This window comes from Micropterus salmoides, unplaced genomic scaffold (assembly GCF_014851395.1).
Source record: "Micropterus salmoides isolate LMB-PRFRI ecotype aquatic unplaced genomic scaffold, ASM1485139v1 Ms_hic_scaffold_2, whole genome shotgun sequence".
NCBI classification, from domain to species: domain Eukaryota; kingdom Metazoa; phylum Chordata; class Actinopteri; order Centrarchiformes; family Centrarchidae; genus Micropterus; species Micropterus salmoides.
The window spans coordinates 49,638,755-49,651,414 of NW_024041150.1; positions in this window are offsets into that span (position 1 = coordinate 49,638,755).

A 12,660-nucleotide genomic window follows, 5' to 3' on the forward strand; every position below is an offset into this window, starting at 1 on the left:
AGGCCAGCAGGGGGCAGAAGCCGGGCAGGCAGGAGAACATTGAGCTGGATATTATAACGTGGGTGTTCTGCAGCTGAAGGAGGGTCGACTGAAGAGGAAGGAGCTCAGGGAGCAGAGTAGGACCTCCAAGGAGCTCATCTCAGCTGCCTCACAACCCACCATCAGCTCAGTCAAGGATTTTACACTTTTGTACTGATGTTCCCTTTAAACAATACGGCTGGAATTATTAGATTACATAAACTCTGTTTTTATTACTCTCAACATGAACAGAGCAAAACAAAAACATCTTAGTCTTTTTAGATTTCCTGTGGCTCTCAGCTCCAAGCCCATTGGCTCCTACTGAAGACGTCAGATTTGATTTGGATTTTTAATTTACCAACAGGTTTCATTGGGCTGGCAATGACTTAAACAAGTGACAAAGACAGCAAGATATTGTGTTGTGATAAATCTTAACTTCTTCTATGTTGTTGTTTTTTAAATTTGTACTGAAAATGTCATGTCTTCCCACCCTCTGTTGAACCATGGTTGGCATTGTCAAGGAAATGATGTTCCTGGTAAGGGATTAAACATATAATTGAGTTACAACCAACCGTTGTCTTTGAAGAATTTATTAGCAAAAAGAGAATAAACAGAGAAGTACTAAAACACCAGAGACAGCTGGTCCAGAGACCTGCCGCCGAGGGCAGCTTCGGGCGTCAGCATAATCATTTACACAGTCTAGGTTTCAATGTTTTGGGGAACAGAGATCCTCTCTCGGCCTTGAATGAATATTCCAGGAGAGGAGAGGAACAACAAGAGGGGGAAACACCAAAACAATCTCACAGCTCTGACCTAAACCCTAGTAAATGTGGACAGACTAACATAAGGAGAATAATAGATGAAAGGTTAAGGATAAAAACAAAATGCATATATATCTGTAAGACATAACAATAATAATAATATTAAAATACCATACATGAAAGATTAAATGTAAGAGGACACGATTTTCTGCCATAACAAGCATCATCAGTGCCTCAACAGTCTGGACCCAGGTTACCCAAACAATTACCACCCAATCTTTAATCTACCTTTCCTCAATAAAATCATGGAAAGAGCTGTGGCTGCCCAACACCATGTGTTCTACATGATAAACTATTTGAATCCCACCAATCTGGTTTCGGTGTGCATCACAACACAGAGACTGCTCTCTATCCTCATCCTCTTTTACCTCTCTGCAGCCTTCGACGCTATCTCCCACACCCTCCTTAACAGCCTCTCTGACCATATTGGCCTTACTGGCACCTTTAAAGACTTAAACATCACGCTGGTGCCAGTTAACAATGGTGTGCCCCAGGGATCTGTACTTGGTGAACCCCTTCTTTTCAATATCTACATGCTAACCCTTGGCTAGATTACATGGACTTAATTTCCACTGCTATGCTGATGACACTCAGCTGTACATAAGCGACCAACTCTCAACCCAGCTGTACCCTTGCCACTTGTTAACTGCCTGCGAGACACAAAGACTTGGACAACTGCTAACTTCATCAAACTCAACAACAATAAAACTGAACTTATGGTGGTGGCTCCAGCGTCGCTGCTGAAGAAGGTCTTTGATGTCCTCCTGGAGGTAGATGGCTGCTCCATTTCTGCATCACCAGAAATGTGAAATCCGGGAATCATCTTGGACTCACCCTTCCTTCCCAGTCTCACACAAATAACATCACAAAATCTGCTTTACAGGCTTCGGCCATACCGACCCAGGCGGATCTGGAACAATGTTAGCACAATACTGTTCAAATCAAATTAAATAAAAGTGAAGCATGTCAAGCACATTTAGCTCAAATCTGACAAAAAATCATCAAAATTATACAAATGGGAGCAAGAACACCTTTTTATGATACATTTTGTGTATTTCATAAGAATTCTGATTAATTTTGTAACTTTTAAAATTTTTCAATTAAGGTTTTAGGTGATTTCATAATCATGTTGAATCATTTAGTAAATAAGTTGCTTATTTTGTAAGAATTTCTCTTGTACTTTAAGTATTTTTTGCACATTTTGCTGTGAAATATCCTCATAACTAACTAAATAACCTGAATAGAAATATGAAGATGTGTGTAGCAGGAGCCTTCAGAGATCATAAAGATGAACAAATGAATAAAAATTTGATGTTTATTCTGCGTGGAGAGGACATCATTTTAGGACATCTGTTAACCAGTTAAAGATGATATGATGACATTTTTATAAATAAAATAAGAAATGAAACACACCCTTGTGTTGCACAGAGAGATGTGGAGACAGACTTTCAGGGTTTTTGAAGTCGGGTCCAGCGGATCATTATTGGACGTGAAAAGGACGGCACCATGTGACCCTCTGCTCACAACCATTAAACAACCAAAACCTGACGTCATCAGGAGACATTCACACTCACCTGTGCAGGTGTGTTTGCTGGGAGGTTCAGTACACAGAGAGATGAGATGATGGAGATCAATAAATGTCTCACTGTCATCTGCTGTGTTCATACCACAATGGAAATGAGTTTGTAACTTTCTTGTGTTTTCCTCGACAGTTCTGATAAATGTATAAAATCACTGTGATGGCATCTTATAAAGCATTTATTTTTGTTACTGCCTAATAAATCAAAATCAAATCAAATCAAAAAATCATAGTCAATAAAGGCAGTTTCATAAACTGTGAGACTGTGTTTTCAGCTTGTGTGTCTATCCGTACGACCTTGACACAAACGTCCACTTGGACTCAAAGATGAACTGATTAGAGTTTAGGGGTCAAAGGTCACTGTGACCTGAAGGTGGCCTTGACAAACATGTTTTTGTCATAACTCCAGCACAGATGCAGGGGTTCTTACAACATTTCATACAGATGTTTCACGGGAAACAACAATGAAGTGATGATTTTTTACCCAAAAGGTCAGAGGTCAGCTTCACTGTTTTGGCCATTATTCAACACCATAACTCAGGAACAGAAGGGGAGCTTGTGACCATATTTCACACTGAGTAGATGGCACTTTCTCAAAGGTCACTGACCTCAAAATAGGTTTTCAGCCATAATTTCAGAACGAATTGAGCGCTTCCGGATTTCACACGTTACCAGGGGCAACACAATGAGTAAACAATAACCAACACAGTTAATATATACATAATACTAACTTAAAATACACAATACAAAATACTAACATCACCTCCTGCCCTCAACTGGTACTGATTTATCTCTTAACTCAGGAACCTTAGAAACAGCTGTAGAACCAGATATATGTTTATACTGTTTTGCTTCCCTCAATCTTTACCAACTAACTTCAATAATTTCTTCATCTAAACCATCAACCTGCCTCTTAGACCCCATCCCGACTAGGCTGCTTAAAGATGTTTTACCCTTAGTCAGCACTTCTATATTAGATATGATCAATCTATCTTTATCAACAGGCTATGTACCACAGTACTTTAAAGTAGCTGTAATTAAACCTCTTCTGAAAAAGCCCAAACTTGATCCAGATGTTTTAGCCAACTATAGACCTATATCTAACCTTCCATTTCTCTCTAAGGTTCTGGAGAAAGCAGTTGCTAAACAGCTGTGTGACTTTCTACAGAGCAATAGTTTATTTGAGGATTTTCAGTCAGGATTTAGAGCTCATCATAGCACAGAGACAGCACTGGTGAAAATTACTAAGGACCTCCTTATTGCATCAGACAAAGGACTTGTCTCTGTACTGGTTTTATTAGATCTTAGTGCTGCATTTGATACCATTGACCATCAGATCCTATTGCAGAGACTGGAACATTTAACTGGCATTAAAGGATCATTTAAGTAAACATTTTGTTCCGTTACTCTAAAACATGTTGTGAAGAATATGATACAGAGTGTTCACATTTACACAACCTGGAGAAAGACTATGGACAGCCAGTAGTTAGTGTGTTCTTCAACCAAACACAGTGCTGGTTCAATCCTTCAATGCACACACACAGAAGAAGAAGAGAGCAACATTCAGCTTTAATAAAAGATTGTTCTGCCAACAGGTCCCTTTGTATTTCCTTATAGACCATTAGTTTGTGACTTTTGTGTAAAACGTTGGTTGTGTTTAGGTGTAAGCTTTATTAAGAAACAAAATATCTGGACCTCAGTCATCTCTAAACCCTGATGAGGACACCAGTCAGTCATCAGACTAGAGAAGGACTGTTCATTGGTAAGTTACAGAAATAAAACATGTAGTAAGAAACACTGAGTTGCAGTGAGATCACCTCTGTTAGGAACTGAACTGAAACACCTTGTAGAAAATAATTTCCTCCATGCAGATGTTTTGCTCTTGTTTTTATGGGATCTGAAGAGGAAACAGGTTTGGAGACAATCAGAAACATATCTATAAAAAAAATCTTGTTGGATGTGATTCCTCAAAGTATTTCTCACGTGTCTTTCTTTTGAGTGTGTTCCTAAATATTTTGGATTGATATGTGAAACTTTAAACAGGTCAGACGGTCCTGCTTCATGATGGTGATGTTTGAATTTATTTGGAAAAAACCTCAATGGACAAAAATGTTTCTAGTTTTTGGCAAATTCCACAATTATGAAAACTGATAGATATAGATAGATAGAAATAATAGAAAAGCAACAAACAAAATTTAAAACCTTATGTCCTGATGTTATTGTTATCCGCCTCTTCATTTGTTTATTTTTATTATTGTTTGGCTCGATAAGACAACGTACATACTCATATTTGCTTGTCTGACACATTGAAAACGCTGTCAATTATAATGTAATTTGTCCTCCTGTTCACCTTCTTTATGAGAATAAATTGCTCTGCATGCAGGTAGCATATTAGTATGATTCCTGATTAAACATATTTGAGGCGTTCTTTTGCAGAAACACAATCTCCATTTGTGTTTCTGATCCTGAATCTGGTCCCTTTTGTGTGCCCTGCAAATGTTCTTAAATTGTGTTTCTTTTGCGAACTTCAGGTAAAGTCAAACAAACGGGTGTTTGTTTATTCAGAAAGGCTTTAAGCCTGTAATACTCAGTGACTGGGGAGTCACACAGGATGATGGGGGAGGGTGGGGCTGGGCTCTTCCTGAAGTCCATGATTATCTCCACTGTCTTCTGAGCGTTGAGCTCCAGACTGTTCTGGCTGCACCAGGTCACCAGATGGTTGATCTCCCACCTGTAGGCAGACTCATCTCCACCAGAGATGAGCCCAATGGGGGTGGTGTCGTCTGTGAACTTCAGGAGCTTGACAGACTGGTGACTGGAGGTGCAGCAGTTGTTGTACAGGGAGAAGAGACATAACCACAGAGGTCAGGGCGACAGGTCTGTAGTCATTTAGTCCAGTGGTCCTTGGTTTTTTGGGGACAGGGATGATAATGGAGGCTTTGAAGCACGCTGGCACATGGCATGTCTTCAGTGAGGTGTTAAAAATAAACTCATTCATATTAAATTCAACAGGCCTACTAAACTATTAGGGCTGCACAATAGCATTGCATCGTCATCACAATGTGCCCTTGAGCAATAGTCACATTGCAGGACGTTCAATGTCAAGCAAAGGCAATTAACTCAAACACCAACTTTTTTGCTGATCGATACAAAGGAAAACTTGCACTTTAACATCGCAATATATGTCACAGAAAAAAAAATATTGTAATGTAGGTTTATTCTAATATTGTGCAGCCCTACAAACTATGTTCATAATATCATAATATCATAACAGCCTCACTTTAGAAAAATTAAATCCATTTATTTTGACAATTTGTAGTAGATCTGATGTATTTAGAAACATTTTTGAAAAATCCTGAATATCACAGAACACAGACATTGAGACCAGACCAGAACACCAGGGCAGGCCAGAACACAGACAGTGAGACCAGACCAGAACACCAGGGTAGACCAGAACACAGACAGTGAGACCAGACCAGAACACCAGGGCAGGCCAGAACACAGACAGTGAGACCAGACCAGAACACCAGGGTAGACCAGAACACAGACTGTGAGACCAGACCAGAACACCAGGGTAGACCAGAACACAGACAGTGAGACCAGACCAGAACACAGGCAAGGCAAGTTTACTTGTAATGCACATTTCAACAACATAAAAGCAACAAAGGGAAATGTAAAAAACAACAGCATTAAAATATAATTTAAAGAGTGAAATAGATCTGGCGACCTGTCCAGGGTGTACCCCGCCTTGTGCCCAATGTCAGCTGGGATTGGCTCCAGCCCCCCCGCGACCCTGTATGCAGGATAAGCGGTTGATGATGGATGGATGGATGGAGTGAAATAGAAAATAAAACAGGATAAAATACATTTTAAAGAGTTAAATAGGAAAAAAACAGGGTAAAACAGGATAGTAAAAGTCACAGTGCAGTACAATATTAATCCACAGCCTTACATTTGATTTAATTAAAAGCAATGGTAAAAAGAAAAGTCTTCAGTCTTAATTTAAAAGAACTGACAGTTTCAGCTGACCTGCAGATATCTGGGCGTTTGTTCCAGATATACGGAGCATAATAACTGAATGCTGCTTCTCCTTGTTTAGTTTTGACTCTGGGGACAGACAGCAGACTCAGACGACCTGAGAGGTCTGGATGGTTCCTGACGAAGCAGAAGATCGTGGTCCCAAACCATTTAGTGCTTTATAGACTAACAGCAGGATTTTGAAATCAATTCTTTGACATACAGGAAGCCAATGTAAAGACCTCAGAACTGGAGTGATGTGATCCACCTTTTTGGTCTTAGTGAGGATTCGAGCAGCAGCGTTCTGAAACAGCTGCAGCTGTCTGATGGATTTCTTAGGGAGCCCTGTAAGGACACTGTTACAGTAGTCAAGTCGAATGAAGATAAATGCATGGATAAGCTTTTCCAGGTCCTGCTGAGTCATAAGTCCTTTAATCTGTGATATATTCTTCAGGTGATAGTAGGCTGACTTTGTAATTGTCTTGATGTGGCTGCTTAAATTCAGGTCTGAATCCATGACTACACCAAGATTTCTGGCTTGATTTGTGGTTCTTAACATTACAGATTGAAGTCGAGCACTAATTTCCAATCGTTCCTCCCTGGCTCCAAAAACAATAACTTCAGTTTTATCTTTGTTTAATTAAAGAAAATTCTGGCACATCCAATCGTTGACCTGCTCAATACAGTTACTCAGCGCCTGTATGGGATCATAGTCCCCTGGTGAAATGGTTATGTAAATCTGTGTGTCATCTGCATAATTATGGTAACATATTTTGTTGTTTTTCATAATCTGAGCCAGTGGAAGCATGTAAATGTTAAACAAAAGAGGTCCCAGAATGGAGCCTTGGGGAACTCCACATTTTTGTCAGCTCAGATGTGTGATTACCTATAGACACAAAGTAGTCCCTGTCCTGTAAGTAGGATTCAAACCAGTTTAGTACTGTGCCAGAAAGTCCAACCCAGTTTTCAAGTCTGTCTAGTAATATGTTGTGGTCGACCGTGTCGAATGCAGCACTGACATCCAATAATACTAAGACTGAAATTCTGCCACTGTCAGTGTTTAAATGGATGTCATTGAAGACCTTAACAAGAGCCATCTCAGTGCTGTGGTGTGGTCGAAAACCTGACTGGAAGACATCTAAACAGTTATTTAGTGCCAAGAAAGCACTAAGTTGTTGAAAAACAGCCTGTTCAATGAATTTACTTAAAAAAGGGAGATTTTATATGGACCTATAATTGCTCATTAGTGACCTGTCCAGATTGCTCTTTTTTAAGAGTGGCTTAATGACTGCAGTTTTCAGGGCCTGTGGGAAAAAACCTGAGAGGAGAGACATGTTGACAATTTGTAGTAAATCTGAGGCCATGCATTTAGAAACATTTTTGAAAAAACCTGTTGGCAGAATATCAAGGCAGCATGAGGAGGATTTCAGATGTTGTATTATGTCCTCCAGGTTTTTATGGTTAATAGAATCAAATTGTCTCATACTATATATTTTTAAGAGGACACATGGCATGGAGGCACTGATTGCTTGTCTAATTGTTTGAATTTTGTCTCTGAAGAAGGAGACAGATTCATTGCAGGCCCTGGTGGATAGAAGCTCAGAGTCTACAGACACTGGAGGGTTGGTGTCATTTCCACATTCACTTCTAACCTGTGGATCTTGGTTTCCAGCACTGCAATTTTCTGTAGAAGTTTGTGGATGTCGTCCGTGGAGAAGGGGGCATCTTGTTGCTAATTAGCATTAGCTATAACTCCAGTCACTGCAGTACAGGCTAGTGCTATTGATAGGTCGTACTCGCGTAGCACTAAGATCATAATAGTGGGAAAATCCTATTCATTTGAATTTTCAACCAAAGGACATTTTGCCTCATAACTATAGCACAGTACGTCGCTCATTCATAAACCTTATATCTACGTGTTTAGGGGATGCTGCCGGATCGTATGGTATAGGACACGCTTCTGTGCAATGACATTTGTGTTTTGCAAAATCGCAAAAACTGAAACCTATTTTAATTAACTCCCCCACCGGCACCAAATTTGGCACAGATCATCTCTGGACGAAGCTGATAAGTTTGTACAACTTATTTCAATCAGCAAAAATTGCGACAACATTGTTTTTAGGCCGAACGCAAAAAACAGGAAGTGACGTTGGGGACCTTATGTGGGATGCCTTCCCTAAGAGCTCCGTGAAATGTGGTGTCAATCAACCACTAGGTGGCGTTGTTAATTGATATCAAATGAGACTCCCATAGACATAGATCTCCATAACCACAAGTCCCTTTTTTTTATTGAAACTTCGGACAATAGGTGGCGATGTTATTGTAAACTGAACAGTTAAAGAAAATTAATGTTTCAAAACCACTAAAACTTTCCACTACAACTACTAATACAATTTCTGCAGTATGAGCTGTATACACGGTAGCTTCACTTTAGTCTTGAGAAGCGGCAGTCTCTTTTCATTAGTCACTGACTAACACTGTACATTTCCTGCTAAACTTAGGGTTATGCAGAGTTGTGTATGTCCGTCGACTCGCTCAGACTGAATGCAGGTCGTGGTTCCCCGCGGGTCTATTCCAAGTAGCTATTAAAAGCTTCTTTCTTTTCACTGTTATCAGTTTGGTGCTGGTGATTTTCCTTTGGCGCTGGCTAAAACTAAAAATTTCTTCATGTGGGGGTGTAACTGCTGAGGTTCCAGGACAAACAGCTGGTTTTTGCCAGCCTCCATTTTTAACTTAAGTCTAAGACATTTTACACTTTGTAGGTTACATTCTTTTTTACATGGTGTCCGCGGGGTCTTAAAAAGTCTTAAAAGGTAATAAATAAATTTTGAGAAAATTAAGGCTATTAAAAATTCTTGATCGCCATTTAACAAGGTATTAAATTTAGATTTTCTATATGAAAATCCTGTTTGTCCAAAAATTTGTTTGCTAAGTGTAGATGAACGTATTTATTTATAATGCATCTACCCAAAAATACTAGACAGACAGAGAATAGCGACTGTGTGATTCATTTCTTTAATGTTAGGTGCAGGGATCTACCGTGCGCCTATTTCACTCTTAAACGCTCCCAAAAATAGATCCGTGCGAACCGGGAAATGATTTACAAGTACGTATTTTTATAAACTGAGTTTTTCCTCCATCGTTCACAAAAAAATCTCTGTCTACATGAAACCGCAAAAACGTGCCACCAAGAGCTCGCCAAACCACCAGGCGCCGTCATGACCCTAACCGTAAAGCCACGTTCAGCCAATCAGAGACTAATAAAATGGTAAACAAAGCAGGCAGTGGCACACAATCTGACATCAAACACAGCAGATAACGGAAGTCTCACTGTCTACATGACAACACTGCAACGAGTTTCTTCAGATCTTTACCCTGGCAGGACTTTTCACAAATGTTTGGTTTGAGTGGACCTGGCCTGATAATTACTGTGTGAATGGGACAAATGATTTGAACATCCATACTAGTTACGGACACAAACCATCTGTTGCTCCAGATGATGAGTGGACAGAGAGAAAACTTCTGTCTTGCTTCCAAAGGTGTTTGGTCCAGGTGCCGAGCGGACTGAAGTGTAAAGGAGCGTCGTTCGCTCCGTCCTGGACGAAGTCATCATGGGATACAGCTGCTCTGCTTTTGAATGCTCAGCTGCAGATAAATGAACTTCCCTTCTGCTCTGAACTGTGACGGTGTGTTGAATTTCCTCTGCTGTCTGGGACTGGACCGGGTTCACCATGGAGGGAGAGTCCAGACGAGCAGTTCGCCTGGGAGGAGGTAAGTTTAGTCTGTTTAAAGGGATGTTTGTTCACCAACCACTTGGATTTCTGCTGTTCTTGCAGAATCATCAAAATCTGATTCCTGGGAACACTTCCTGTGTTTTACGACCCTCTGGCCGGCATCATCTCCAGAACCAGATCTTTGAGACGCTTTCTGAGTCAGAGTCTCCCTGCTGGAGATGTACAGAGAACTCTCAGATAAAAGGAATATCTGCTGCAGGTCTTGTTTGCCTCACTGATCTGTGGGAGCTTGCTCTGTTACTTCTGTCTTTGTTGCTGTTCTCAGACTCTAATTCTAAATGAGCTGATTTTACTTTCCTAAGATGTTTATTTTTACATAATAAGGGTAATGTATCCAGGGGTAGTCCCTCTGAGCAAGTTTAAAATAAAAAATTGTCTCCTGGGTCTCTTAACCCCATACTGCCTATATTTAGTAAACTGGTGGAGAAAGATATTGAAGCAGCTGTTAAATCAACTAATATGTTGAAGAGTGTGGTGGGAATTGCGTGTTTAAATAAACAGCTCAGGCAAACACTTGTCTTTCTGTGAATTTTATTCAAGTCTTCTGCAGAAGGAACTCACGGGGACACATATCATCCGAGTGAGCTGCAGTGTCACAGCTCATGCAGCTTTTATCTTAGTCTCAGGGTCGGAGTACTATCTCATCAAAGGAACATGGTGTCTCTCAGTGTTCCCTAGGGGACACTCAATTTGGATCTATAGGAGGACACTCCTGTCCAAAGCACATGTGGTGAACAACTTAAAGTCCTGACCCCTCTGGAAGCATCACTCACATTTACCTTCCATTGACCTCATACCCAAGAGGCTGGTGAGATTAGTTACATGGCAGTATCTTAAAGATGGAATCATGAAATCCCCGTCACAAGAGTCACAGTATTAGTCAAATTAAAAGAAACGCACTGAGCAAACTACGGGATATTTCAATTTTTTTTATAAAATCAGCCGATAAAGGAGGAGCTGTTGTGATACAAAACACAAAGGATTGTGTGTCTGCGGCTTTGAGACAACTAAGTAATACCACTTTTTATAGACTGTTGCAGCAAAACCCTGTTGAGAAATATGTAGGAGAAAGAGATAACATTTTGAACGATGCGGTCGATGAAATGTGGATTACTAAGAAGCAGTATGACTTCCTCTCACTGCTGTTGTCTATTTATTGCCTAAGATACACAAAAGTTTAAAAATCCTCCTGGCAGACTAACTGTGGCCAGGAGGAACTCTTTATCTGAACCCTTTAATCAATTTGTTGACTATTTTATCAAAGACATTGTTAAGACACTGCCTTCATATGTGGCTGATGCTGTGAGATGTTTAAAATTGGTGGCGGGCATCTCCTTGCCTGACAACGCCCTTCTGGTAACATTTGATGTGGAAAGCTTGTACACATTCCACATGAGGGTGGACTAGAAGCTATGAACTTTTATCTTGAGGCCCAAAAAGATACACTTCCAGTGGAAATACTTGTGTCACTCACCAAGTTTCGATCACAGTTAATGAAAACAGACAACTGGAGACATCTATCGAAAAGAAATACTATTTTACACGCTACTAGTTTCCATCCTAACCGTGTGATAAGTAAAATACCATATGGTCAGGGGTATCCTGGACGCAACATAAAGGGGTGGGCTCCCCACTCTTCCCACTCCCAAGCAAGGCCAGAACGAGGGAAATACAAATTAGCAGTTTTTATTATATTCAGAGACGAGCAGTGCCCAAAACAACAACCAAAGCACTCTAGGAAACCTAAAACTTCCCAAAACCAAACCCAAAATGTAAAGAAAAAGACAAAGCTCTAACCTAGGCTTCTGATACAATAAACAGGAGGAAAGGAAAAAAGAGCTTCTCACTCCTACTAAAACAACAAAGAAAATCTATATATAGCAAACAAAAATATGGCTAAAGCCAACAACACAAGTTTGTCGTAGACAATAATCAGAATCACTGAGGAGCTGGTTAACTTACAAAGACTAATATGCTCAACACACAGGTTGGATCTGAACACAGAATTCCCAGGTTTACTCAGGCACATGTTGGGATGGCAGAGTGAGGAAGGACAGTTCCTGTCAGATGGGGCTTGAAACGGCTGCTGTCATCCAGGCGACCAATCAGGAGGCATCAATCAGCTCTGCAAGGCGAGTTTATTTGTATAGCACATTTCAAGGCAATTGAAAGGGCTTTACATAAAACATAAATGCAAGATTGGGAAAAGAAACACATTACAGTAAAAGTTACAGTGCGGTGTACGATCAGGGTTAAAAGACTTAAATAGAAAATGCAATGCAGTTTAAAAGAACTGACAGTTTCAGCAGACCTGCAGTTATCTGGGAGTTTGTTCCAGATATACGGAGCATAAAAACTGAACGCTGCTTCTCCTTGTTTAGTTTTGACTCTGGGGACAGAAAGCAGACCTGATCCCAGACGACCTGAGAGG